This window comes from Erythrolamprus reginae, chromosome 2, assembly GCF_031021105.1.
Source record: "Erythrolamprus reginae isolate rEryReg1 chromosome 2, rEryReg1.hap1, whole genome shotgun sequence".
Lineage (NCBI taxonomy): Eukaryota > Metazoa > Chordata > Lepidosauria > Squamata > Dipsadidae > Erythrolamprus > Erythrolamprus reginae.
Window position 1 is genome coordinate 37,904,722 of NC_091951.1, and position 27,846 is coordinate 37,932,567.

Sequence of the window (27,846 nt, forward strand, 5' to 3'; positions counted from 1 at the left end):
CTTGTGGGAAGATAGCATCCTGCCATGAACTCTGGAGTGCTGGTTTTAGGGTCAACAACAAAGCCGTGAAGAGCTGAAGGCATCTTTGGATCTCCTCCATGTTTTTGGAATGGCCACGGGGTGTCCACGAGGGAAGGCAAAACAGCCACAATGGCTCCATGGCTGTGTGATCAAAGCACCCACATGTGGCAAAAGGAAGTGGGGGGATCGCAATTTTATTATTATTTGGAATACTGTGTTCAGTTCTGGAGACCTCACCTACAAAAAGATATTGACAAAATTGAACGGGTCCAAAGACGGGCTACAAGAATGGTGGAAGGTCTTAAGCATAAAACGTATCAGGAAAGACTTAATGAACTCAATCTGTATAGTCTGGAGGACAGAAGGAAAAGGGGGGATATGATCGAAACATTTAAATATGTTAAAGCATTAAATAAGGTCCAGGAGGGAAGTGTTTTTAATTGGAAAGTGAACACAAGAACAAGGGGACACAATCTGAAGTTAGTTGGGGGAAAGATCAAAAGCAACATGAGAAAATATTATTTTACTGAAAGAGTAGTAGATCCTTGGAACAAACGTCCAGCAGATGTGGTTGGTAAATCCACAGTAACTGAATTTAACATGCCTGGAATAAACAAATATCCACCCTAAGATAAAATACAGAAAATAGTATATGGGCAGACTAGATGGATCATGAGGTCTTTTTCTGCTGTCAGTCTTCTATGTTTCTATTTTTTAAAATAATTTTTATTAAATTTCTTCATTTAAAAAACATATAACATACAATTTAAAAAACCAATACAATACACATTGGGGGGAGGTCGCAATTTTAATTGCATAGATACCATAGATGTAGATACCATCCTGACTTCCCTGTGGATGCTTCTGCCAATGATTATGCAGCAAAAAACCCCACCATTTAATTGAAAGCCAGTAAAATCTCTCCCTTAAAACATGCTTGGTGGTGCAGTGGTTTGTACTGCAAGCTACTTCTGCTGATCACCGGCTGCCAGCAGTTTGGCAGATCGAATCCTAGTAGGCTCGAGGTTGACTCAGCCTCCCATCCTTCCAAGGTCAGTAAAATGAGGACTCAGATTGTTGGGGACAATGTGCTTACATATTTATTTGTATGCTTGTTTGTTTTATTTTATTTGTCAAATATGTATTGGTAGTATACAGAGAAATAACACTGTTTATATACATGATATTGGTACTAATAAGAGAGAAACTTAGGGCAGGGACGGTAGGCCTGCTGGTACATTTATTCATGCCCCTTACTGACCTTGTAGGAATCTGGTGAGGAATCTGGTGAGGTCTACAGTGGATAGTTTAAGGGTAAAGTTTTTTGGGGGGGTTGGTGATGAAATAACAAAGTCCGGTAGTGAGTTCCATGCATTGACAATTCGGTTGCTGAAGTCATATTTTCTACAGTTGAGTTTGGAGTGGTAACTGTACTTTGAGTTTATATCTGTTATGTACTATTGTATTGTTGAGGTTGAAGCTGAAGTAGTCGTTGACAGGAAGGACGTAGTAGCAGATGATTTTATGGACTATGCTTAGGTCATGTTTGAGGCGACGAAACTCCAAGCTTTCTAAGCCTAGGATTTCAAGTGTGGTTGTGTAGAGCAGAGGTCCTCAACCGCCGGTCCGCGGACCGGGACCGGGCCGTTGGGGCTTTTCAGCCGGTCCGCGGCGCCAGGGCCCCCTCGGCCTTTCCGCACCACCAGCGGCGCTCCCCCCGCCAGCCAGCCAAGCCCCGCGCCCGCCGGAACCGGCTCCTCGCTCTCCCCCCGCCGCCCGCCGCGTTTGCAGGAGGTGGGGAGGGTTGGGCGGCCCGCCAAGGCCAGGAGGGACGCCGCTGCCCCCCCCCTTCCCTCTCTCCGCCCGCCGCTGCGCCTCCTTGACGCCGGGAGGAAATGCCGGCAAAGGCTTTCCTCAGCGGAGGCCGGCGAAGGTGGTATTGAATGTCGGGGGAGAACGGGCGTTTGCACGCGCTCCCTATCTCCCTGCTAGCCCACTCGGAATATTCAAAATAAGAAAAACCTTTGCCGGCGAAGGCTTTTCTTATTTTGAATATTCTGAGTGGGCTAGCAGGGAGATAGGGAGCGCGCGCAACCGCCCGTTCTCCCCCGACATTCAATATCACCTTCGCCGGCCCCGCCTCTCCTGCAAACCCCCTTGCTGAGAGCCCGGGGCGAAAGTGCTCTCACAAAGGTGAGGCGGGCAGGGCGTGCGCGCGTCATCGCTGAGAAGAACGGAGAGAGAACGAGAGTGAGTGAGAGCAACAGACAGCAAGATAGAGAGAAAGTGAGAAAGAGAGAGTGAGAAAGGGGGGAGAGAAAGAGATAGCAAGAGAGAGAACAAGAGAGAGAAAGAGCGTGAGAAAGAAAACAAGAAAGAGTGAGAGAGAGAAAGCAAAAGAGACAGAAAGAAAACAAGAGAGAGAAAGTGAGAAGAAGAGAGAGAAAGAGGGGGAGAGAGAAAGAGAGAGGGGGGAGAGAGAGAAAGAGAGGGAGAGGGAGAAAGAGAGAGGGAGAGGGGGGAGAGATAGCAAGAGAGGGAGAGAGGGAAAGGGGGAGAGAGGGGGGAGAGAAAGAGAGAGGAGATAAAGGAAGAGGAGAGAGAGAAAGGAAGAGAAAGAAAGAAAGAGGGATAGAAAGAGAGAGAGAGTGAGAGATGCTCAGTGAGCCTTTCTTTGAAGTTGCCTTTCTTTCTTTCTTTCTTTCTTTCTCTTTCTTGCTTTCTTTCTTGCTCTTTTTCTTTCTCTCTTTTACCTTCCCTTCCTCTATTTCTTCTTTTCTTTCTCCTTCCTACCTTCTTCCCTTACTCTCCCCTTTCATAAGTTTCCTTGCTTCCTTCCTCTGTTCCTGTCCCTTCCCCCTTTCTTTCTTTCTTTCTTTCTTTCTTTCCTTCCTTTCCTCCCTCCATTTCTTGCTTTCCTTTTCCTTCCTCCCTTCTTTCCTCCCTCATTCCCTTCTTTCACTCCTTCCTCTCTTACTCTCCCCTTTCACACCTTTCCTTGCTTCCTTTGCACCCTTCTTTTGTTCCTGTCCCTTCCCTCTTTCCTTCCTTCCTTCCCACCCTCCGTCCATTCATTCACCCATTCCTCTCTTGATCGCCCCTTTTACGGCGCCGCTGACAGCTAGCTCCCCCCCCCCCCACCGGGCCATGGAAAACTGGTCTAGCTTAAAGCCGGTCCCTGGTGCAAAAAAGGTTGGGGACCTCTGGTGTAGAGTATTCTGTTGCAAGTAGAGGAATGGAGGACTCTTCTCATAAAGTATCTCTGGATGCTTTCTAATGTATTTATGTCCGAAATGCGGTGTGGGTTCCAGACAGATGAACTGTATTCAAAGACTGGTCTGGTGAAAGTCTAAATCAGTGGTTCTCAACCTGGGGGGTCAAATGACCATTTCAGAGGGGTCACCTAAGACCACGGGAAAAGATAAATTTCCCATGTTAGGAACTAAAGTTTCTATTCTGGCATCTTGGAACATAGTTTTACAATCCGACCAATCAGGCATTTACAGTGGGGGTGTCCATCTGATCTTCCTGCCAATCAGGTTAAAGCTCTGTTGGGAGAATTGGTGCTAGACTTATGGGTGGGGGTCACCACCACATGAGGAACTGTATTAAGGGGTCGTGGCATTAGAAAGGTTGAGAACCACTGGTCTAAATGCTATTGCTATGCTCCTCTATTTGGCCCTTCTTAAACGTGTAACCAAAGCCAGCCAAGTTCTTTCCCAAAAGTATATTCTTCTTTGACTCAAAAAGAGAAGATGGTATCCTCTGTGTGAACTGGCGAGTTTTACAGCCCAAGTAAATATCAGGATGTTTTTATTTCATTTGAAAGGATGATCTCAGGATGGTGGGAGTCTTGTGGTTTTGTTGAGGCAAGTTTCACAGATGTGATAGAAGTGGAAAGCAAAGCTAGGGAAGACCTGATAGCCGTCTTCCAATATCTAAGGGGCTGCCACAGAGAAGAGGGATTAAATAATAATATACCAATATTAAAACAATTGCTGGAGGGGGGATATAACATAGAAACATAGAAGACTGACGGCAGAAAAAGACCTCATGGTCCATCTAGTCTGCCCTTATACTATTTCCTGTGTTTTATCTTAGGATGGATATATGTTTATCCCAGACATGTTTAAATTCAGTTACTGTGGATTTACCAACCACGTCTGCTGGAAGTTTGTTCCAAGGATCTACTACTCTTTCAGTGAAATAATATTTCCTCACGTTGCTTTTTATCTTTCCCCCAACTAACTTCAGATTGTGTCCCCTTGTTCTTGTGTTCACTTTCCTATTAAAAACACTTCCCTCCTGAACCTTATTTAACCCTTTAACATATTTAAATGTTTCGATCATGTCCCCCCTTTTCTTCTGTCCTCCAGACTATACAGATTGAGTTCATTAAGTCTTTCCTGATACGTTTTATGCTTAAGACCTTCCACCATTCTTGTAGCCCGTCTTTGGACCCGTTCAATTTTGTCAATATCTTTTTGTAGGTGAGGTCTCCAGAACTGAACACAGTATTAACAAACAATATGTCAAGCCCAACATATGAAACAATCAAATAAGCATTAATAATCTATGAGAAATTAATATGTTTGGGGCCATTGAACCATTTTTCGCCCTCCCCAGGCTTCAGGAAAGCCTCTTGAAACCTGGGGAGGGCGAAAATGGCCTCCCCCACCCTCTGGAATGCCAAAAATCAGTTGGCCAGGGTGTACATGTGCGCTGGAGCTGACATAAGGCAATGCCTCATGTGCCAATAGATATGACTCTGCATGGCACCTGTGGCAGGCGTGCAATACGTTCACCATCACAGGTATAAGGTCTTCTGCTTGAGTAGCTGGTAAGACTAGAACAGAGGTCCCCAACTCCCTGGTCCATGGACTGGCATCAAGCATGCCAGAAACTGGGCGACATAAACAAGTGATGCCCCATCTGTGGGATGCGAGCAGCACACACCACCACCTCCCCTCTGTTCTGCCGGCGTGTGCCACACGCCCTTGATTACAGGTTAATTAATCCAAGCAGACACACACAGAGAATAGAATGCAAATAAATGTTCTTTATCAGCAGAAGAGAAGAAAAAACTCCCTTTTAAACTTCAAAGGGATTTCTTGTACAAACAAGGCACACTTGGAATACAATTGAAGAACGATGTCTCGTAATAAATCCAATTACTAATCCAATAACTGGGAATTGGCTCACAGCTACTGTTGTCCAAACTCTCATAAACACTCACAATGAATCCGGGAATCCTAACAAAGTCTTGAATACAGCAAGGCACGGTCTTGACCAACTACGATCAGATAATCTTCCACAACGGCTAAGCCAGCACACTGCTATTTTATCAGCAGCTCTAATTACTGGAGCCCCATCCAACCACAAGTGGCCTTATCTCCTTATCTCCTGTAATATGTCTTAAGTTGTTCTCTCCTAAGCATAGCTCTACGCATGCGTGTGTCTGTCATAAGTTCCTCCTTGGAATCCAACAAAGATAAGGAAGATTGATCTCCTCCTGGGCTGTCAGCCAAGCCCCCCTTTTCCATCTCACCCACACTTCCTTCGTCATCGGATAATTCACTAGCTGACTCTGCGGGAGCAAAACAGGCCTGTGACTTGTGGATGTTACCCCCACCTCCACCTCCACATTCCTTGGGGCAGGAGCTGGGCCAGAGCTAACCACAACACCCTCCGGTCTGCGGAAGAACCTCTCTTCACGGAACCGATCCCTGGTACCCAAAAGGTTGGGATCCACTGGACTAGAGGCAGGTGTGGCCTGCTTGGGATTCGTAGGGATTTGGGAGAACCTCTAGCTAACGATCTGTGGAGTTCAGAGAATCCCCAAATCCCACTCCTGGCTGGCCCCGCCCACCCCACCCCGCCCCTCCTAAGAGTCCCTACATGGCCCATTTTGTATGCAGGGAATTGCAAGGCACGCCTGGAGATTCGAGGAGGGTGGGGAAACATGCCTGCTGGAAGTTTAGGCCTGTTTCCAGCCTCCAGAAGGCCTCTGGAGCCTGGGGGAGCTGTTTTCGCCCTCCCGGAGGCTCGAAGAAAGTAGGAGGTTGACTAGGCCACGCCCACCCAACATTCGGGCAGAGAACATAAGAACATAAGGAGAGGCATGCTGAATCAGGCCAAAGCCCATCGAGTCCAGCATTCTGTCACACAGTGGCTCACCAATTGTCCATGGGGATCTTGAGCAGAAAGAGAAGGCAAAACTCTCCCTTTCCCTCGACCCCCAACAAATGGTACTCAAGGGAATCCTGCCTGCCTTAAGCAACATAGAGGCAGCACATGGACATCCGTTTCAATAACCAATAATACATTTGGCATCCATGAATCTGTCTAATCCTGCCTTGAAGCTATCCAGGCTGACAGCTGTCACGACCTCTTCTGGAAGTGAATTCCATAAACCAACGACCCTCTGGGTGAAGGAATATTGCGCTTTATTTGTCCTCCCTTTTTTACCTATTGTTCTGTCTGGGTCACTCCAGAGGCTATGACCAACCCAAAAAGATAAGCCACACACACCGGTTGAATCCAAACACAGTTTTATAATAATAAAGAGAAAAGAAGCCAACAGAAAATGTCCTTACAGATCAGGAAAACACTGGAACTCCAAATAGATACACGAAGGCAATTGTTCATACAGGAACACAGGATTCTTAATGCCAGACGAGGCTGTTGAGCTAACAAACACCCACACCTCCCACCAGTCTTCAAGGCTGTTGGGCCACGAGCCAGGAACAAAAACGCTGAGAGAAAAGGCAGATAACTCCAACTCCCCTTTGATAACACTCCACGCTGCCGAAAGGGTTCGCATGCCTTATAAACCCTTCCCTGCTAATGAGGACCACACCTCATTCAGCGCTGATAATATCTGCGCAGTTGATTTCTCCTTTGATCTCTGCGTCTCTGTCGCATACTGATGATAGCTTGTGCTTCGTCATCCAGAGACTCCAAGGAATCCAGAGAATCCAAGCTACTTGCTTGAGAGAGACCTTCTCCAGGGCTCTCAGGCCTTGCATAACCTTCACTTTCGTGACTGCTGTCTGACTGCCAAGAACTCTCCTCTCCGCTCTCAGCCTCCCCCGGGCATGGAGCCAGCAGAGACGCAGCTGGTCTTTGAACTGGCTCAGGCTGAACCACAACACCTATGAGCTTTAGGGAGTGCCCCCTTGTCCTAGTTGCCTACTCTTTGCTAAAAATTTTGAAGCCCACCCCTGATTAGAAGCCCTCCAGGGTCCTTTCCAATTCTGTTATTCTGTTATTCTGCTACAATATGGAAAAAGGGCGTTTTGATCTTCACACATCAGTGTGCACTTGTTTCTTGACAAACCAGAGAACGAGGGAAGCGAGGAAGTGAAATTATTTGACTCAGAGATTAGGGAGGGATGTGATCTCGCAATACCTGACACCTCAAAGGGGATAGAGAAGAAATACGTGCAAAGGTAATTAACAGAAGTACAAAAGGTGGCAGCTGCACGAAACGTCATGACTGAGATCTCAGCTTCAGGAAATAAAAAAGACATCCTTAAAATAAAATCCGCTAGACAAAGGCGTACTTTTGTTCTTCAGGAATGTGTAAATACCTTTCTCCTTCAGAAGACTGTGAAATCTGTTTCTTGAAAAGTGGGTTTCTGGGAACAATATTTTAATTTAGTTCCTAGACTATAAGTGATAGTTACTGTGAAATATGCAGAGGTAGCTTTTTAAAAACAAATAAATTACTAGTGCTGGAAGTTGACTCTGACTGGCAACGCGGTGTGCAAGAAGGGGCTATGTAACGCTTCATTTCCTAACCACAATAAAGACATTAAGATTAAAGGGGGAGAAATTCTATTGCTGCAAATTTATATCAATTGGTTAATCGGCTCTTCTCATAGAGCACTTAATCCCATCGAAAACAAAGTTTCGATGGGATTAAGAGCAGATAGAGTACAAATTGTCCTTGGGCATGTAGAAAGTTAGCCCCTGCCATGAAATATTCTAGGAAATATTAAAAAGGCAGAATATTATGAGAAAAGGAAAAACATGTTATTGGAAAGCAGCCCCCACCTTTTTTAAAAGTCACAGGAAGACTGGTGCTAACCTATCTACAGTGGTACCTCTTCCTACAAACGCCTCTACTTACAAACTTTTTCTAGAACCTGGTGTTCAAGATTTTTTTGCCTCTTCTCAAGAACCATTTTCCACTTATAAACAGAAGCTTCTGAAACTATAACCGGAAAAGGCAGGGAGAAGCCTCCGTGGGGCCTCTTTAGGAATCTCCTGGGAGGAAACAGGGCTGGAAAAGGTGGGGAGTAGGCTCTGTGGGGCCTCTCTAGGAATCTCCTGGGAGGAAACAGGGCCAAAAAAGGTGGGGAGAAGCCTCCATGGGGCCTCTCTAGGAATCTCCTGGGAGGATACAAAGCCTCCACCCTCCCTGTGGTTTTCCCAATCGCACGCATTACGTTGATTCCTATGGGAAAATTGCTTCTTCTTACAAACTTTTCTACTTTAAGAACCTGGTCACGGAATGAATTAAGTTTGTAAGTAGAGGTACCACTGTACAAGACAAAATACTGAGCCATCTTATCTACAAAAACCTTTAGCTCCAGGGTGATAGGATTTGCCCTCACTCAAGATCCAAACCAGGACAAATCCATTAAGCCATAAGCCCCTTCATTACATCACCCAGCAAGATTCAACTAAGCCTGGGACTCAAGACAATCTACAAAGTTACCCCTGCATTGCCTCATGGAAGTCTGACAATCAATCAACCAGTAGTTCTCAACCTTTCTAATGCCGCCACCCCTTAATACAGTTCCTCGTGTTGTGGTGACCCCCAGCCATAAGTCTAGTACTAATTTTCCCAACAGAGCTTTAAGCTGATTGGCAGGAAGGTTGACCAGCTGCACAGGATGTGGACAGGCCACAACAGAAGGTACCAAGCTAGGAACAACGAACATAATAGCTGTTCATCTTAATATCTTGTACAACTATTGCATTCAGATAACCATCTATGGTGTAACCCGAGGAGATTGTTGGGTAAGAAAAGACAAGTTTAACCCATCCCACTTAAATAAGAACCATCCTCAAAGCTCTAAACTAGTAATCCATACTGTAAAGGTAGTTTGCAGTATGCCATAGTAGTTGTGCCGAAAAACCCCAACTACTGTACTGCAAAACTACTGCAAAATTGGTACAGGTACATGGTGGACCACATTCAATTTGAGATTATGGACAAAAGGATGAATTTGACTAATGAAACTGATTTGCGACAACTGATGGGGCGATGGGATAAGGTAAGACGATATATGGCGAGTAGGATCCGAGAGTCGAGACCAAGCTATAAGAAACAAGTTGGAATCACTTTGTAATATGTAAATAAATATTTCACTCTTGGGTTAAAATGATTTATACTCATGCCCTCATCACCTCGAGGTTTGATTACTGCAACGCTCTCTACATGGAGCTACCTCTGAAAAGTGTTCAGAAACTTCACATCGTGCAGAACGCAGCCGCGAGAGCCATCGTGGGGCTTCCAAGATTCGCCCACGTTTCTTCAACACTCCGTGGCTTGCATTGGCTGCCGATCAGTTTCCGGTCACAATTCAAAGTGTTGGTAATTACCTTTAAAGCCCTACATGGCATTGGGCCAGATTACCTCCGGAACCGGCTGCTACCACACGAATCCCAGTGACCGATAAGGTCCCACAGAGTTGGCCTTCTCGGGGTCCCGTCGACTAAACAATGTCGTTTGGCGGGCCCCAGGGGAAGAGCCTTCTCTGTGGCGGCCCCGGTCCTCTGGAACCAACTCCCCCCGGAGATTAGAACTGCCCCCACCCTCCCTGTCTTTCGTAAACTACTCAAGACTCATTTATGCCGCCAGGCATGGGGGAGTTGAGATAGCCCTTCCCCCTAGGCCACTACAAGTTATGCATGGTATGTTTGTGTGTATGTTTGGTTTTATAATAGGGGTTTTAGTTGTTTTTTATTATTGGATTGTACATGTTGTTTTTATTATTGTTGGTAGCCGCCCCGAGTCTACGGAGAGGGGCGGCATACAAATCCAATAAATTATTATTATTATTATTATTATTTTATTATTATTATTATTATTATTATTATTATTATTATTATTATTATTATTATTATTATACAAGAAACACCCCCGATTGGTGGTGGGGTACGAATGTTTGTCTGGTGGTGGGCACAATCACTGAGCACTTGTTATATGTTGTCTGTATGTTTTTATATTATAAAAATCAATTCAAAAATATATTTTAAAAAAACCCCAACTACAATAACAATTGTCACTCACTTTAAATGTATAGATGGAGGACTGGTGCCACTGATTATTAAGTGAATCAGTGAGGTTCAGTGAATCATTTGGTCTAAACAGCTTCTCTTTTTAAAAAAAAAAATGCAATAAGTACATATTACATTATCCAAGGACGATGGGGTAAGGGGAAATGGGTTTAAACTCAGTTCCCTATTACGATCCTGAGGTTGTATTTCCCCACCCCATTCATGCTATTTGCAAAAGAGAAGATGTTTGTTCCGCTTACCACAAACCTTTTGGTCATGTTTGTACAGGATACTCGCAGGGGTGGGCTACTGCCCGGAGGAGGTGGTGGTGTAATGCAGCGGAGTAGCGGAAAATGGAGCTCCACCCCAGAGCACCCAATTTGCACTGAAAGATGTTGAAAGAAAATGCAGGGCATCCTGCATAAGCCACGCCCACAGGGTGGTAGTAAGAATTTTGGTAGCCCTTCACTGGATACTCCCCAAAATATCTTTCCCACACATACACAGACAACTCTCATGTGGCTTAAGGAGGCTGTAAAACCTCACAGCCAACCCCCACTCAGTAAAAGACCTTGGAATACTAATATCAAATGATCTAAGTGCCAAATCCACTGCAACAATATCGCCAAAAAGGCTTCTAGAGTTGTTAACCTGATCCTACGTAGCTTCTGCTCCGGCAATCTCACACTACTCACCAGAGCCTACAAAACTTTTGCCAGACCCATCCTTGAATACAGTTCATCTGTCTGGAACCCATACCACATCTCGGACATCAACACCCTTGAAAATGTCCAAAGATACTTCACCAGAAGAGCCCTTCACTCCTCCACTCGAAACAGAATACCCCACGAAAGCAGACTATCAATTCTTGGTCTTGAAAGCTTAGAACTACCACGCCTAAAACATGATCTAAGTATTGCCCACAAGCTCATATGCTGCAACGTTCTACCTGTCAATGACTACTTCAGCTTCAATCGCAATAACACAAGAGCACACAACAGATTCAAACTTAATATTAACCGCTCCAAACTTGACTGTAAAAAATATGACTTCAGCAACCAAGTTGTCGAAGCGTAGAACTCATTACCTGACTCAATAGTGTTGACCCCTAACCCCAAACATTTTCCCTTAGACTATCCACGATTGACCTCTCCAGGTTCCTTAGAGGTCAGTAAGGGGCGTGCATAAGTGCACCATTGTGCCTTCCGTCCCCTGTCCAATTGTCTCCCCTTATCTCATTTATCTTTTCTCCCTTTCAAATTTGTTCGCCTATACTTTTATATCTTTTCTTCTATTCATTTCTTTTGTTATATTTATTTATTTATTTATTTATTTTATTTATTTATTTATCAGATTTGTATGCTGCCCCTCTCCGCAGACTCAGGGCGGCTCACAGCAATAATGATACAATGTAAACAAATCTAATATTTAAATTAATTTTTTTAAAAACCCAATTTAGAAACCAATCATACATACTAGCATACCATACATAAATTTTATAAGCCTAGGGGGAGGGAAAATGTCAATTCCCCCATGCCTGACGACAGAGGTGGGTTTTAAGGAGCTTACGAAAGGCTAGGAGGGTGGGGGAAACTCTGATATCTGGGGGGAGTTGGTTCCAAAGGGTCGGGGCCGTCACAGAGAAGGCTCTTCCCTTGGGTCCCGCCAAACGACATTGTTTAGTTGACGGGACCCGGAGAAGGCCAACTCTGTCGCTGGGATATATTACTACATATCTATTCTCTTCAATGTGTATTATGTATTGGACCGACTGACTGACTGACTAACTAACTAACTAACTAACTAACTAACTAACTAACTAACTAACTAACTAACTAACTAACTAACTAAATAAATAAATAAATAAATAAATAAATAAATATCCATTTTTCCAAACTTTACTACTAGTGTTGCTTCTAGTTGCAAGCCCCTCTCTGTTTTACAGTGCACACGCAAAGGTGCTGCATTTACGAATAAGTTGCGCCCTGCCCAAAACAGAGGAAATACTGATGCTGCCCCAGCTAGGAAAACAAAGTTTCGATTTTCATCGGGCAGGGATGGAAAAGGGAGAAGGTCCCATTGCAGAAGGGATGAGCCACTCATTATCCTGATGCCTCAAGGATGATATACAAGGCAGAGGTGGAAGGAGAAAAAGCAGAAGAAAGTTAAACGATTACTAAGATTTACAAAACATAGCCCAAAAAGATTGTTATTGTTGGCTTTACTGGGTTAAAGACCAGGAATGGCTTTGTTTCTTCTCAATTTGTCAGCTTCCTGTGGGTGCATCACTCTTAGATTAACTAAGAATTGCAGGGAAAGGAGAATTGTCATCACACGAAAGGGAAGCAGTGGCCTCAAAAATGCCATATGTCTTCTGACCACAGGGTGGGCATTTGGTCTAAGGAAGAAGAAACATAGAGAGAAGTGAGGGAAGGAATATGTGACTTGTCACCGCCCACCTACAATTCAGCCTTTTCAGAGGAAAAATGAATGTAGAAGTATGACAATGATATCTCATAGCCTACACTTTGTTGTTAGCCTACACTTTGTCGTTTTAAAAAAAGTTCTTCCTCCTTCTGTGTGAGATTGGATCGGTAGATGGATGGGTGGGTGGGTGGGTGGATGGAAAGAAAGCTGGATAGATGGATGGATGGACGGACGGATAGATACATGGATAATTGAAGAGATAGATAGATAGATAGATAGATAGATAGATAGATAGATAGATAGATAGATAGATAGATAGATAGATAGATAGATAGATAGATAGATAGATAGATTAGATAGATAGATAGATAGATAGATAGATAGATAGATAGATAGATAGATAGATAGATAGATAGATAGATAGATAGATAGATAGATAGATAGATAGATAGATAGATAGATAGATAGACGGATGGAGAGAGAGAGAGATAGGTTGCTGGACAGAAAGATGGAAAGAACGATGGATGATATATAGAAAGAAAAAGAAAGAAAGAAAGATAGATAGATGATAGATGGATGGATGGATGGATGGATGGATGGATGGATGGATGGATGGATGGATGGTGGGTGGGTGGGTGGGTGGATAGGTAGGTAGGTAGGTAGGTAGATAGATAGATAGATAGATAGATAGATAGATAGATAGATAGATAGATAGAGAGATAGATAATGGATAAATAGATAGATAGTAGATAGAAGGATGGAGAGAGAGATGGATAGGTTGCTGGAGAGAAAGATGGAAAGGATGGATGATATATATAGAAAGAAAGAGAGAGAGAGAGAGATGATGGAGGGATGGATGGATAGGTAGGTAGGTAGGTAGACAGACAGACAGACAGATAATGGCTAGATGGACGGAGAGAAAGCAGGATCGAAGGATGGAGAGAGAGACGGTTAGATGGATGGAGAGGAAGATGGATAGAAGGAAGGATGATAAATAGGCGGATGGATAAACATAAAGATAGATATTGATAGATGGGTAGATAAAGATAGTTAGATGACAGATAAATAAATAAAAAGAGGGAGACTGGGAAAAAGAGAATACTGTATATGAATTGATTTCTATCAAATTGATGTCAGCTCTTACCCCACCACCTAGATTTTTCAGGACAGTCCATCCCAACCTACTGCTTCCACCGACCAATATGGAATGACAGATTTGACTCCTAAGACGAGGTGAACCACAACTATAACTAAGCCTGGAATTATGGACATAAGTCATTACGGTTGCAAGTCAAGGCATCGCATGACCAGATTCGAAGTTGCGACCATTTTTTTAATGACATACCTTCAAATTAAAATACAATACAATATCAATTGCCAAATTCTTAATCAAAGTTTCCTAATTATTTATCTGTTTTATTCTGGTACACGTCATTCATCTTGTGCTACCTCCTTTTCTAATTTTATCATCCGGATTTCAAAGATTATTTTCTGCTTTCATTCAAATTCAAAATGCTATTAGCTATCCAAATTTCTCTTGTCTATTTGCTTTTTTCTATTAAAACTATGCCGTCTACTAAAACTATCCTGTCCAACCCCTGTTAAGCAACCACCGCTGTGGTTAGGTGAATGCGTTTCCCCATAGGGGCGTTTTTTGCGAAAAACCAGAAATGAATTCCAAGAACTAGCAGAAACATCACAAACTACAGTCATGTGACCACAGGACACTGCAAACGGCCATCAAGTAATGTTGAATGCCAAGCATCAGAAATGTAATTTTGTAACTCTGGGGGGGGGGGTACGGTACACATGCAAGTCCATTATAATTCTGCAAACAGGGCCATAAGTAACTTGGGTACGTTGTGACCTCAAATGGTTGTTCTGGAGACCTCACCTACAAAAAGATATTGATAAAACTGAACGGGTCCAAAGATGGGCTACAAAAATGGCGGAAAGTCTAAAGCATAAAACGTATCAGGAAAGACTTAATGAACTCAATCTGTATAGTCTGGAAGACAGAAGGGAAAGGGGGGACATGATCGAAACATTTAAATATGTTAAAGGGTTAAATAAGGTTCGGGAGGGAAGTGTTTTTAATAGGAAAGTGAACACAAGAACAAGGGGACACAATCTGAAGTTAGTTGGGGGAAAGATCAAAAGCAATGTGAGAAAATATTATTTTACTGAAAGAGTAGTAGATCCTTGGAACAAACTTCCAGCAGACATGGTTGGTAAATCCACAGTAACTGAATTTAAACATGCCTGGGATAAACATATATCCATCCTAAGATAAAATACAGAAAATAGTATAAGGGCAGACTAGATGGACCATGAGGTCTTTTTCTGCCGTCAATCTTCTATGTTTCTATGTTAAGTGAACAGTTGAGGATTACATATAACTATATACAGGTAACCTTTGACTTATAACCACAATTAAGCCCAAAATTTCTGTTGCTAAGAGAAGCATTGGGTTAAGGGCGTTTCGCTCCATTCTTAAGTGAATATCTCTGCAGTTATTAAGTTAGTAATATGGGTCGTTAAGCGGATATTGCTTTCCCATTGACTTTGCTTGTCAGGGGATTGGGGGGGGGGGAAAGATCATGTGACCCCAAGACACTGCAACCGTCATATTTATGAGTCAGTTATCAACAGTCTGAATTTTGATCATGGGGATGCTGCCATGGTCATAAGTGTGAAAAACAGTCATGAGTAATTTTTTTCACATCATTGTAACTTTGCATGGTCACTGAACCAACTACAGTATTCTAAGTTGAGGACTAACTGTATACTACTAATCCATTAGAACAGGGGTAGGTAAAGCTGGCTCTCCTATGACATGTAGACTTCAATTCCCAGAATTCCTGAGCTAGCGTGATTGGCTCAGGAATTCTGGGAGTTGAAGTCCAGAAGTCATAGAAGAGCCAACTTTGCCTACCCGAGTTAGAATATAAAGAAAGAGAATGTCAGAGATTAAATATCTATTTTTTTCCAAACAGCTCCTTTTTATTCCCCTCCCCCTTTTACAGAATTCATCAATATTTATTTCCTTTTATTCATATATTAAATTTGTTTGTCACCAAAATTATTCATATTAAATTTGTTTGTGTAAAAAAGAACTTGGCTCATACTACCATATGTGGTGGATGTACCCTGTAGCCAGGATCTACTTGGGGGGGGGGGGAATCCAGAGATGATTAACCAGGATTAGAGCACAAAAAACAGAGTTAAAACTGGAAATGTTCCTATTAAGCATCATGGATGAAAATATAAATAAATATAACCAATACTTTACTATACATATACTGCACTGATGGTAGCCAGGATTACATAAGCCCAAAATTGGAGAAAAGAAACAGTCCTACCAACCTCACAATTATAAGTAAGATCTTAGAAGGTGCAGAAATGAACAGAATAACTATGCAATTAAAAGATAGAGAGGATACAAAATTTTACAAAATTTGGACAAAATGGTGTAGCTGTTTGGATCATAGAAACAAAACAAAATGAGAAGTTTTATACGCAGATAAGCAAAATGTAAGGTAACTAACTAAAACATAGATATGAAACAAAACCAAGCATTGTAATAAATGTAATAAACTTCTTTATGTAGGAAAATAAGAGTAATAATATTGTGAGAATATAATGATACGGTAGACTGCTAAGGGAAGACTAACTAGATATTATCTAGTTTGTAGTGTTATGTTTGTTAGTTTTGTTATGTCTTTTATATAGGTTTGTAGATGTTTTTATGTATACAAGTATATAAGCATGTTTTGCTCTTTAGTTCTTTTTTCTGGATGTGTGATAATTTTTTTAAAATTTTTTAAATTACTCAATAATTTTTTTTTTTTTAAAAAAAGAACTACACGTTCCAACTCCGACGCTGATTTCCCTCCCAAATTTTGCTTAGGCTTAGCATAAATTTAGTGCCACTGCATCTTAATGTAACATTACTCAGGGGAAACCCAGAGTTTCCTTTAAGTACTGTATGCAATCAACAGGAAACGGTATAGAATCCTGACCCTTTACCCACATGCCTAGCAAATCTCCAGTCCTTCAACACCAAATGTTGGGTCCCAATACTAAAGAGACAGGAGGCTGGTGGTGTGACTTCAGCTCTTTATCAGTTATAGTGAGCAACTTCAGCAAAAACTCTACCGGAGGCTCCAATTTTAATACAGCGCCCAGGCAGAGAGGAACCAATCGGCAACGAGTACCTTTAATCAATACAGGGACCGGATTGTAGACAACTCAGCTAACAAGCAAATTGAATTGGTTGCCGATTGGTTTCCAGACGCAATTCAAATTGTTGCTTATGACCTATAAAGCCCTACATGGGATCGGACCAGATTACTTACGGGACCGCCTTCTGCCACCTTAGTACCAGCGACTGGTTAGGTCTCGCAGAGTTGGCCTTGTCCAGGTCCCGTCAACTAGACAATGCTGCTTGGCGGGGCCTAGGGGAAGAGCCTTCTCTGTGGGGGGCCCACCCTCTGGAATCAGCTCCCCCCAGAGATCCATAGTGCCCCCACGCTCCTCGCCTTCCGTAAGAGTCTGAAGACTCATTTATGCCGCCAAGCTTGGGATTATTAGACTCTAGCCCTCTGATCGATGAATGTTATATATGTTTGTGGTTAGAGTGGGACTTTTTAATAATTGGGGATTTTAGTTAAATTGGGGAAACTGAGATACAGTGATCCCTCGATCATCGCGAGGGTTCCGTTCCAGGACCCCACGCGATGATCAATTTTTAGCGAAGTAGCGGTGCGGAAGTAAAAACACCATCTGCGCATGCGCAGATGGTGTTTTTACTTCCACTGCCGCCCGCCCTTCGCCCGCCCACCCCGTTGCTCGCGCCTGGGGTGCGCGCGCGCTTGGGGACACCCCAGCTCCGCTTCCCAGCTGGGAGGCGGAGGTGGGGTGTCCCCAAGCGTGCGCGCTTTCCCCAGCAACGCGCACACGGTGGGGACACCCTAGCTCCGCTTCCCAGCTGGGAGGCGGAGGTGGGGTGTCTCCAAGCGCGCGCGCTTTCCCCAGCAACGCGCGCGTGGTGGGGACACCCTAGCTCCGCTTCCCAGCTGGGAGGCAGAGGTGGGGTGTCCCCAAGCGCGCGCGCTTTCCCCAGCAACGCGCGCGCGGTGGGGACACCCTAGCTCCGCTTCCCAGCTGGGAGGCGGAGGTGGGGTGTCCCCAAGCTCGCGCGCGCTGCCCGCCAGCCCACGCCGTTGCTCGCGCCGCCGCTGGGGTCTTACCGGGGCAAGAGGGGGAAGACCCAGGGAAGCCTCTGCCCGGCGGGGAAACTCCACCATCTACGCATGCGTGGAAGGGCACGCATGCGCAGATGGTGGAGTTTACTTCCGGGTTGAAAACTCGCGATATAGCCCTTTCGCGATGCTCGAGGACGCGAAACTCGAGGGATCACTGTACTCTTTCCCCCTAGGCCTTTACAATTTTATGCATGGTATGTCTGTATGTTTGTTTGGTTTTAAAATAAGGGTTTTTAACTGTTTTAATATTGGATTGTTATATGCTGTTTTTATTACTGCTGTTAGCCGCCCCGAGTCTACGGAGAGCGGCGGCATACAAATCCAATAAATAAATAAATAAATAAATTTATGATATTGTATCATATTCTTTCTTTTGTATGCCGTAAGCCTATAAATGCAATAAACAAACAAATATATTAATAAATAAATCCCAGGATACAATAGTCCCAAATCTTGATTTTGATAGGGTGAAATTTTGTTTTTGTTTTTAAGAATTTTTTTTAAATAAAAGTAAACTTTATTTAAACATACAAAACTCACACAGAAAAAGCAATAAAACAATAAAACTCACACAGAAAAAGAAAAAAGCATTAAAATAAGTGTTGGACCATTTGTGACGTGCCTGTACTACAGATCTAATGGTGCTTATTTACTATTACATGAATTATATTTACATATACTGTATACCACGAGTTTTGGCAAAGATCTTATTCTGGTATATCTTTTGGTTTTCCTTTTGTGACCGATTCTCTGACATTTATTTCCCGTATTATCTAATATTAATTAACTCTCTGATTTTACTTTCTTCTCTCTTTTTTCCATCCAGTGATAAAACCTACTCCAATAGTTAATGTACTCTTGCTCATCTATATTTTTTATTTCTTTAGTTAAACTTTCCATTTTCAATTACAGTATATCTTCCTCAATGGGCAAATTTCGCTGAAATTTTGAGATCATCCAACTTTTAGGTGGTGCCAAGCTGGTGAATCTGAATTACGTAGCATATGATGTGGCACTAACCCCGTTTGCATCTTGCCAGCAGTTTTCTGTGAATCAAGGAAATATGACTAACAGCTGAGCCTTCTTGAGAGGCACATCCTCCTGATGTATTGCACCAACCTTTTTTCAAGTGTGTGGCAGAAGGAGGCTCCACAGTTCCTGCTTGTGGTTGTTAGCACGTGAAAGGAAGATCATAAGGAAATCCCAGGATTACGGGTTAGGGAAGCAAACTAATTTTTTTTAAGAAAGCCATGACAAATCCCGCTGCACTTCTATCAAGAAATTTGAATACCGTAGTCGGAGTAATTTGAGTTTCCGAGATTCTGAGAAGGTTGACTATTTGTCTCTCACGGTACATAATGCAGAACATTTGTAACCCAGAAACTAAAACATCGGAAGAACAGTTTCAGGTATTGGATACAGTGGTACCTCTACTTACGAACTTAATTCGTTCCGTGACTAGGTTCTTAAGTAGAAAAGTTTGTAAGAAGAAGCAATTTTTCCCATAGGAATCAATGTAAAAGCAAATAATGTGTGCAATTGGGGAAACCACAGGGAGGGTGGAAGCCCTGTTTCCTTCCAGGAGATTCCTAGAGAGGCCCCACGGAGGCTTCTCCCCACCTTTTCCGGCCCTGTTTCCTCCCAGGAGATTCCTAGAGAGGCCTCACGGAGGCTTCTCCCCACTCTTTTCCAGCCCTGTTTCCTCCCAGGAGATTCCTAGAGAGGCCCCATGGAGGCTTCTCCCCACCTTTTCCAGCCCTGTTTCCTCCCAGGATATTCCTAGAGAGGCCTCACGGAGGCTTCTCCCTACCCTTTTCCAGCCCTGTTTCCTCCCAGGAGATTCCTAGAGAGGCCCCATGGAGGCTTCTCCCCATCTTTTCCAGCCCTGTTTTCTCCCAGGAGATTCCTAGACAGGCCCCATGGAGGCTTCTCCCCACCTTTTCCGGCCCCGTTTCCTCCCAGGAGATTCCTAGAGAGGCCCCATGGAGGCTTCTCCCCACCTTTTCCGGCCATGTTTCCTCCCAGGAGATTCCTAGACAGGCCCCACGGAGGCTTTCCCCCACCTTTTCCGGCTCTGTTTTCCCCCCAGGAGATTCCTAGAGAGGCCCCACGGAGGCTTCTACCTGCTTTTTCCAGTTACAGTTTCGGAGGCTCGGGTTTGTAAGTGGAAAATGGTTCTTGAGAAGAGGCAAAAAAATCTTGAACACTCAGTTCTTATCTAGAAAAGTTTGTAAGTAGAGGCGTTCTTAGGTAGAGGAACCACTGTAGAGGTGTTCTTAAGTAGAGGTACCACTTTATTCCTGAAGACAAAATAAGGAGACAATAAGGAGAGACAAAAGAAGGACTAGGGGTGGGCAGGATAGCAGCATTCCAGCATTTGAGAGTCTGCCACAAAAAATAAGGGCCAATCAAAGAGAGAAACAACCTGGAATTGAGTAGAAACTTCCCAACAGTGGGGACAATTAACCAGTGGAACAACATTGCCAAAAAAGCATTAAGAATTGTAAATCTAATCTTACGTAGCTTCTTCTCTAGAAACACTGATTTATTAACCAGAGCATACAAAACATTTGTCAGACCTATTCTAGAATATAACTCACCTGTGTGGAATCCATACTGCATATCAAATATTAATACAATCGAAGGAGTCCAGAAATACTTCACAAGAAGAGTCCTTCACTCCTCCTCACGTAAGAAATTACCCTACTCCTCCAGACTTCAAATACTAAATCTAGAAAATTTACAACTACGTTGTCTCCGAACTGATTTTACTGTTGTTCATAAAATCATACATCAGTGACTACTTCACCTTTAACAACAACACAAGAGCACATAATAGATACAAACTGAATGTAAATCGCTCCAAACTTGACTGCAGAAAATACGATTTCAGCAACAGAGTGGTCAACACCTTGAACTCACTACCTGACTCTGTTGTTGCTTCCCCCAACCCCAAAATCTTCAACCTTACATTATCTACAATTGACCTCTCCCCTTTTCTAAGAGCCATGTAAGGGGCGTGCATAAGTGCACTTATGTGCCTAATGCCCCTGTCCTACTGTCTTATTATCCTTTCCATTACTACGTTCTACTTATGTTATGTTATGTAAATATGTACTATAATACTATACTTGTTTGACAAATAAAATAAATAAACATGCCATCAGAAGTTGTGGGAGCTTCATCACTGGACTTTTTAAAGAAGAGACTGGACACTCACTTGTCTGAAATGTTATAGGGCAGTGATGGAGAACCTTTCTTGGTCCATGTGCCAAAATGTTTTGTGTGTGTGTGTGTGCTAGTATGTGTGTACATGCCCACAACTCTTCCCTCCCTACCCGCGCATGTACACCACCCCGCAATGCCTTCTCTGCACTCTTTCTAGAGTCTCAAAACCTCTTTCTTACATCATGGCAACAAAAAGTTCATTATAAACCTCTTCTGAAACTTAAACCCTACGTCATCTCCAGACCACTACATGATTGAATAACAGTGTTCCTGTCTAATAGACAACAAGTAGTCAAAATAGGAAATGCCATATCAAATCCTGCTACTGTCATCAGTGGTGTCCCTCAAGTGTGTTTTAGGACCAACACTCTTCATACTCTTCATAAATGATCTCTGTGACAACATTACCAGCAACTGTATTCTCTTTGCTGATGATGTTAAAATATTTAATACCAACAACAACGCTGCTTACCCTTCAAAAGGACCTTGACAATGTAGCCAAATGGTCTAACAACTGGCAACTTCAAATCTCAACCAACAAATGCTCTGTCTTACACACTGGGAAAAAGAATCAGAATACTAAATACAAACTTGGAGGAAACGAACTTGTAGACGACCCTCACTCTGTCAAAGACCTTGGGGTACTCATATCCAATGACCTAAGTGTCAGAGCCCACTGTAACAACAATGCCAAAAAAACCATTAAGAGTTGTTAATCTAATCTTATGTAGCTTCTTCTTCATAAATAGAGCTTACAAAACTTTTGTCACACCAATTCTAGAATACAGCTCACCTGTATGGAACCCGCATTGCATTTCAGACATAAATACAATTGAGAGACTCCAGAAATATTTCACAAGAAGAGGCCTACACTCTTCCTCTCACAACAAAACACTTTACTCCATCAGACTTGAAATACTGTACTGCGATTAGACAATTTACAACTATGTCACCTCCGATCTAATAGTAGTTCATAAAACCATATAACAAAATGTCCTTCCTGTTAGTGACTACTTCATCTTCAACCACAACAACACACAAGCATGTAAAAGATTCAAACTTACCGTAAACCACTCTTAGATTGCAGAAAATACGACTTCAGCAACAGAGTGATCAACACCTGGAATGTTTTACTTGACTCTGTGGTTTCTTCCACAAACCCCCAAATCTTTAACCTCAGATTGTCTACAGTCGACTTCTCCCCTTTTATAAGAGGTGTGCAAGGGCCGTGCATAAGAGCACCATAGTGCTTATCATCCCTATCCTACTGTCCTATTTTCTTTTTTTATAATTACTTTCTACTTATGTTATGCTTATACAAACTACAGTCCTATACTTGTTCGACTAAATAAATAAAATAAAAAATAAAAACTGGATGCAGTATTCCAAGGTGGCCTTACTAAGGCATTATAAAGTGGTACAGTATTAACTCTTCAGGGGATCTTGATTCCATCCCACTTTTTGGACTAGAAGCCCTGCAAGGTTCCTTTCAGCTCTTTTCTGATTAACTGACAGGTCGCCATATACTTTACAATTAGTGTTGGGACGAACCGAACTTGCACAGTTCGGGTTCGTACTGAACTTTGTGGCGTTCAGCATAACGAACCCGAACCCGAATTTTCTTTAAAATTTGTGTTCTGGTTTGGTGTTCGTGCTGAGCACCACGAAGCGCCGCTGCCCAGCTGTCATCTGCTGAGAAGAGGAGGAGGAGCTGGGCGCCAGTGGCAGCAGAGGAAGGCGAACGCCGGGGAGCTGTCAGCCGGTCTGGAGGCACAAAAGGAGCTGGGGAATCCCACGAAGGGATTCCGGGGGTGGAGCTTTGACGTCACTTCCTGGATTCCCGGAGCGCCCGCAATTTTGGGCTTTACCTCCGCACGCTGCCACTTACAGGCAGGTTGCTAAACACACCAAGGTGATCACTTCCTGGATTCCATCCTCCCACCATTACTTTAATGCTGCCCCCGGAATCTTGAAAGGACGGGTGCGCGCTTCCGCCGCCGCCATACCAGTCAGCGCAGGATCTCGCTCGCCCGGAGCTTCCTCTGCGTGCTTGCTCCCGACCGCCCCGAAACCAGCGCAAGGTTCGCATGAGGCCCCCGCGGAAATTGTTTAGCTTTGACGACAGGGAGACTTCTTACTGGGGCGGTGGCTTTATTTTGGCCGGCCAGGAAGAAGTATATGTGATGTCAAAGCTCTACCCCCGGAATCCCTTCGTGGGATTCCCCAGCTCCTTTTGCTTGCGGCACGGCTGGGGCGTCTTTTCACGTAAAAATTAAAAATTTTATTTTTACAAAAGGACCTCCCTTTGCTTACGGCGCAGCTGGGGCATCCTTTTTTGTAAAAATAAAAATAAATAAAAATAATTCCGTAAAAATAAAAAAAATGATGGGTTTCTGGGAGTGGAGTGCTTGGAGTTCGGGTTTAACCGAACTCGCAGAACCCAAACTCCGTTGAGTTCGCCCATCACTATTTACAATCACCAGGTGGCATAGAGTTATATGCGCTCAGACTGGCCTTAGACGATCTGTGAGTGCCATCTACTGGCTGTAAAGTACATTGTCACCTGCCTCTGGATTTTAAAAAAAGAAACGCTTTTTGCAAAGCTTTTTGAGCTTTCAAACTAGCATTTTTCCCAGAGTGCAATGAAATTCAATCTCAGTCATTCCTCCTGCCTGTTGAAAATTAGGACAATTGGTCTAACATAAGGTTCTCCAGTGGTCTAAGGATTCAGCACTCAAACTGCTGCAGCTGGATTAGATTCCTGGCCAGGGAAGGACTTTCCCTTTTTTATAGGAGTTTCTGTAGTGTAGTGGTTATCACGTTCGCCTAACACGCGAAAGGTCCCTGGTTCGAAACCAGGCAGAAACAACTCTTTTTAACAATTAATTGGTGGAAACAGCTTCCCTTGTGTGTGCTCCTTCCGACACTAGAGGTTTTTTAACAAGAGAAGTGGACAAGCCATTGGTCTGAAATGGTATAGGCTGGGTCTCCTGCTTGAGCAGGAGAAGGTTGGACTAGAAGACCTCCAAGGTCCCTTCCAGTCTGTTACACTGTTATAGTGTTTTTCAAGAGTTCCCCAATCATTCAAAGCCCCAGAGGACTGTCTTGTAGCAGCGTGATGGGCAGTGGCGGATTAAAGCTCCCTGGTGCCCTAAGCACTGACAAATCTTTCTTTTCTTTGTTCGGGTTGCAGGATTCTGTTGGGTATGCTCTTTTTTATAAGGCAATTGTAAAACTTTGCAAATTTTGGAAAATGCTATAAGGAGATAGGTGGAGAAGTCAATGAGAAGAAGAGGAAAGTTCTTCTTTGCTTTTTCTTCCTCTTCCTTCCTTTTTTTTTTTTGCGCTTTTTTTCCCTAGCTTTCTTTTTTTTATTCTGCTGCGTCTTTACACCTATATTTATCTTATCTATTTGGTGTAATTTTCTATTCTGTGTCTTACATAGAAACATAGAAGACTGACGGCAGAAAAAGACCTCATGGTCCATCTAGTCTGCCCTTATACTATTTCCTGTATTTTATCTTCGGATGGATATATGTTTATCCCAGGCATGTTTAAATTCAGTTACTGTGGATTTACCAACCACGTCTGCTGGAAGTTTGTTCCAAGGATCTACTACTCTTTCAGTAAAATAATATTTTCTCATGTTGCCTTTGATCATTCCCCCAACTAACTTCAGATTGTGTCCCCTTGTTCTTGTGTTCACTTTCCTATTAAAAACACTTCCCTCCTGAACCTTATTTAACCCTTTAACATATTTAAATGTTTTTGATCATGTCCCCCCTTTTCCTTCTGTCCTCCAGACTATACAGATTGAGTTCATTAAGTCTTTCCTGATACGTTTTATGCTTAAGACCTTCCACCATTCTTGTAGCCCGTCTTTGGACCTGTTCAATTTTGTCAATTTCTTTTTGTAGGTGAGGTCTCCAGAACTGAACACAGTACTCCAAATGTGGTCTCACCAGCGCTCTATATAAGGGGATCACAATCTCCCTCTTCCTGCTTGTTATACCTCTAGCTATGCAGCCAAGCATCCTACTTGCTTTTCCTACCGCCTGACCACACTGCTCACCCATTTTGAGACTACCTCTAAATCCTTCTCTTCTGAAGTTTTTGCTAACACAGAACTGCCAATGCAATACTCAGATTGAGGATTCCTTTTCCCCAAGTGCATTATTTTACATTTGGAAACATTAAACTGCAGTTTCCATTGCTTTGACCATTTATCTAGTAAAGCTAAATCATTTACCATATTACAGACCCCTCCAGGAATATCAACCCTATTGCACACTTTAGAGTCATCTGCAAATAGGCAAACCTTCCCTACCAAACCTTCCTACGTTTTTAATTTCTTAATTTCTTTAGAAACTTAATTTCATTTCATTTTTTATAGATTTTATTTTATTTTATTCTATCCTTTTAATTTTTAATTTTTTATATAATGCAATTAGTAATTAGGTTGGTAATTGGATTAATTAGGCAATATTTGTTGGCATTATTGGGTTTATTTTTTCCCCTTTGACTACGCTACTCTAAGAATTTTTCAAATGTTTTTTTAAGGGTATTTTATTAATAGGCGTTAACTATTTGTAAAAGGTATTGATTATATATGAAAATTGATATCGAAGCGATTAGGAGAGATTTGAAACATTTCAGCCTATTCAATGTGAGATACTAGAATTCGGAACAGCCTAAATGGGGTCTTAGCCAATAGCATTAAAAATTGGGCAGCTATTTTTATTCAGATGTCAAAAGTGAAGGTGGTAGCATTGTATTCTATAACTTCCTGAAATTGATTTATTGTAAAACAATTTGATGTTGTTGTTATAATTTTTATTGTACTGTGATTGGAGAGAGAAAAAATAAAAAAAATTCTGACAAATCTTGGTGCCCCTCACTCCTAGTTTTATCAATTTTTTTAAAACAAATTTTCATTGGTGGTTTTTTGCCCTTTTTCAACTTTGCGGTGCCTCCTTTGGGCCTCGTGCCCTTAAGCAGAGGTCTCAAACCGTGGCAACTTTATGAGGTGTGGACAATGAAGGGTTGCCAATTTTTTTACTACCACTGTGGATGTGGCTTATTTTGTGGCTGGGGCTTGCCAGCCATGTGTCTAGGTGGAGTGGCTTGACGATCATGTGACTTAAAGGTGGTGGCTTAAAGGTCATGTGACTGGTTTAAAGGTGGCCAACTTGACATCACTCACATCAAGGGTTTGGGTTAGGGTGCTTGGCCTCTCCTCGCCTCAAAGAGATACAATTTCCCTATCTATTTACTATTACTGAACATCCAAAATATATTATTTAATTCTATGTATATATGCATATGTATTACACACAGGCACACAAAAATATACATTATCTACTATATAAAGTGTATGTACACACACACATACACGCAGAGTTCTTCTAAAATTATACACATACAACCTCATTTACTGCGGTAGAAAAAACATACCCAGAGCCCAGAAGGGAAAAAAAGAAGAAAAGAAATTCAAAATTTTTCTACCGGTTCTGCATACCATCACTGGCTGAGGAATTCTGGGAATTGAAGTCCACACCTCATAAAGTTGCCAAGGTTGGAGACCTCTTCCCTTATTTATTATTTGTTTGTTTATTCATTTGTCCAATACACAAATACATAGGAAGAAAAATAGACATGTAGTAATATATATAAGGGTAAAGAGAACTAGTCTGCTTAATGGTTAATACACCACTGGGTGGGTGGGGAGAGACAATTTTTACATGTTTACCTTGCAGCTATCAATGACCAATAGATATCACCCGTGGGTTGGAGAGGGCATGTGCTGGGGATGAACGGTGTTCAGTTCTGGAGATCTCACCTACAAAAAGATATTGACAAAATTGAATGGGTCCAAAGACGGGCTACAAGAATGGTGGAAGGTCTTAAGCATAAAACGTATCAGGAAAGACTTCATGAACTCAATCAGTATAGTCCAGAGGGCAGAAGGAAAAGGAGGGACATGATCGAAACATTTAAATAGGTTAAAGGGTTAAATAAGGTTCAGGAGGGAAGTGTTTTTAATAGGAAAGTGAACACAAGAACAAGGGGACACAATCTGAAGTTATTTGGGGGGAAAGATCAAAAGCAACATGAGAAAATATTATTTCACTGAAAGAGTAGTAGATGCTTGGAACAAACTTCCAGCAGACGTGGTTGGTAAATCCACAGTAACTGAATTTAAACATGCCTGGGATAAACATATATCCATCCTGAGATAAAATACAGAAAATAGTATAAAGGCAGACTAGATGGACCATGAGGTCTTTTTCTGCCGTCAATCTTCTATGTTTCTATGATGGACAAAATGGGGACATTTCTGCATTGTGTCCCAACGGTGCTTTTTTTTCCAAGAGGCAACTGGACTTTCTGGGGGGGGGGGGGGGGGGGTTCCCTTTGAAGATGTTTCGCTTCTCATCCCAGAAGCTTCTTCCGCCCTGACTGGATGGTGGGGAGTGGAAGGATTTATAAGGAAAATCCTTAGGATAGGCTCAAACTACAGAAAGACTTAGATAGATTAACGTTGTGGGCCCAAACTAACAAAATGATGTTCAACGTCGAGAAGAGTAAAGTCCTTCACCTAGGTTAAAAA

At 42.7% G+C, this 27,846-nt stretch overlaps 1 long non-coding RNA gene and 1 other non-coding gene across 2 annotated transcripts in view; one reads left to right on the plus strand and one right to left on the minus strand.

Moving 5' to 3' along the window:
• Nucleotides 1–12,573: 12,573 nt before the first annotated feature.
• LOC139160204 (uncharacterized) overlaps nucleotides 12,574–27,846 on the minus strand; it is a 16,282-nt gene continuing 1,009 nt past the window's right edge. Inside the window, exons 2-3 of the long non-coding RNA XR_011557900.1 lie at nucleotides 26,986–27,075; nucleotides 12,574–12,712 (exon numbers count right to left, since the gene is read on the minus strand). This is a non-coding gene — a long non-coding RNA (uncharacterized lncRNA). The remainder of the gene's footprint in view (nucleotides 12,713–26,985; nucleotides 27,076–27,846) is intronic.
• Nucleotides 24,032–24,104, plus strand: TRNAV-AAC (transfer RNA valine (anticodon AAC)). The gene has a single exon. It is a non-coding gene; the product is annotated as a tRNA-Val (tRNA).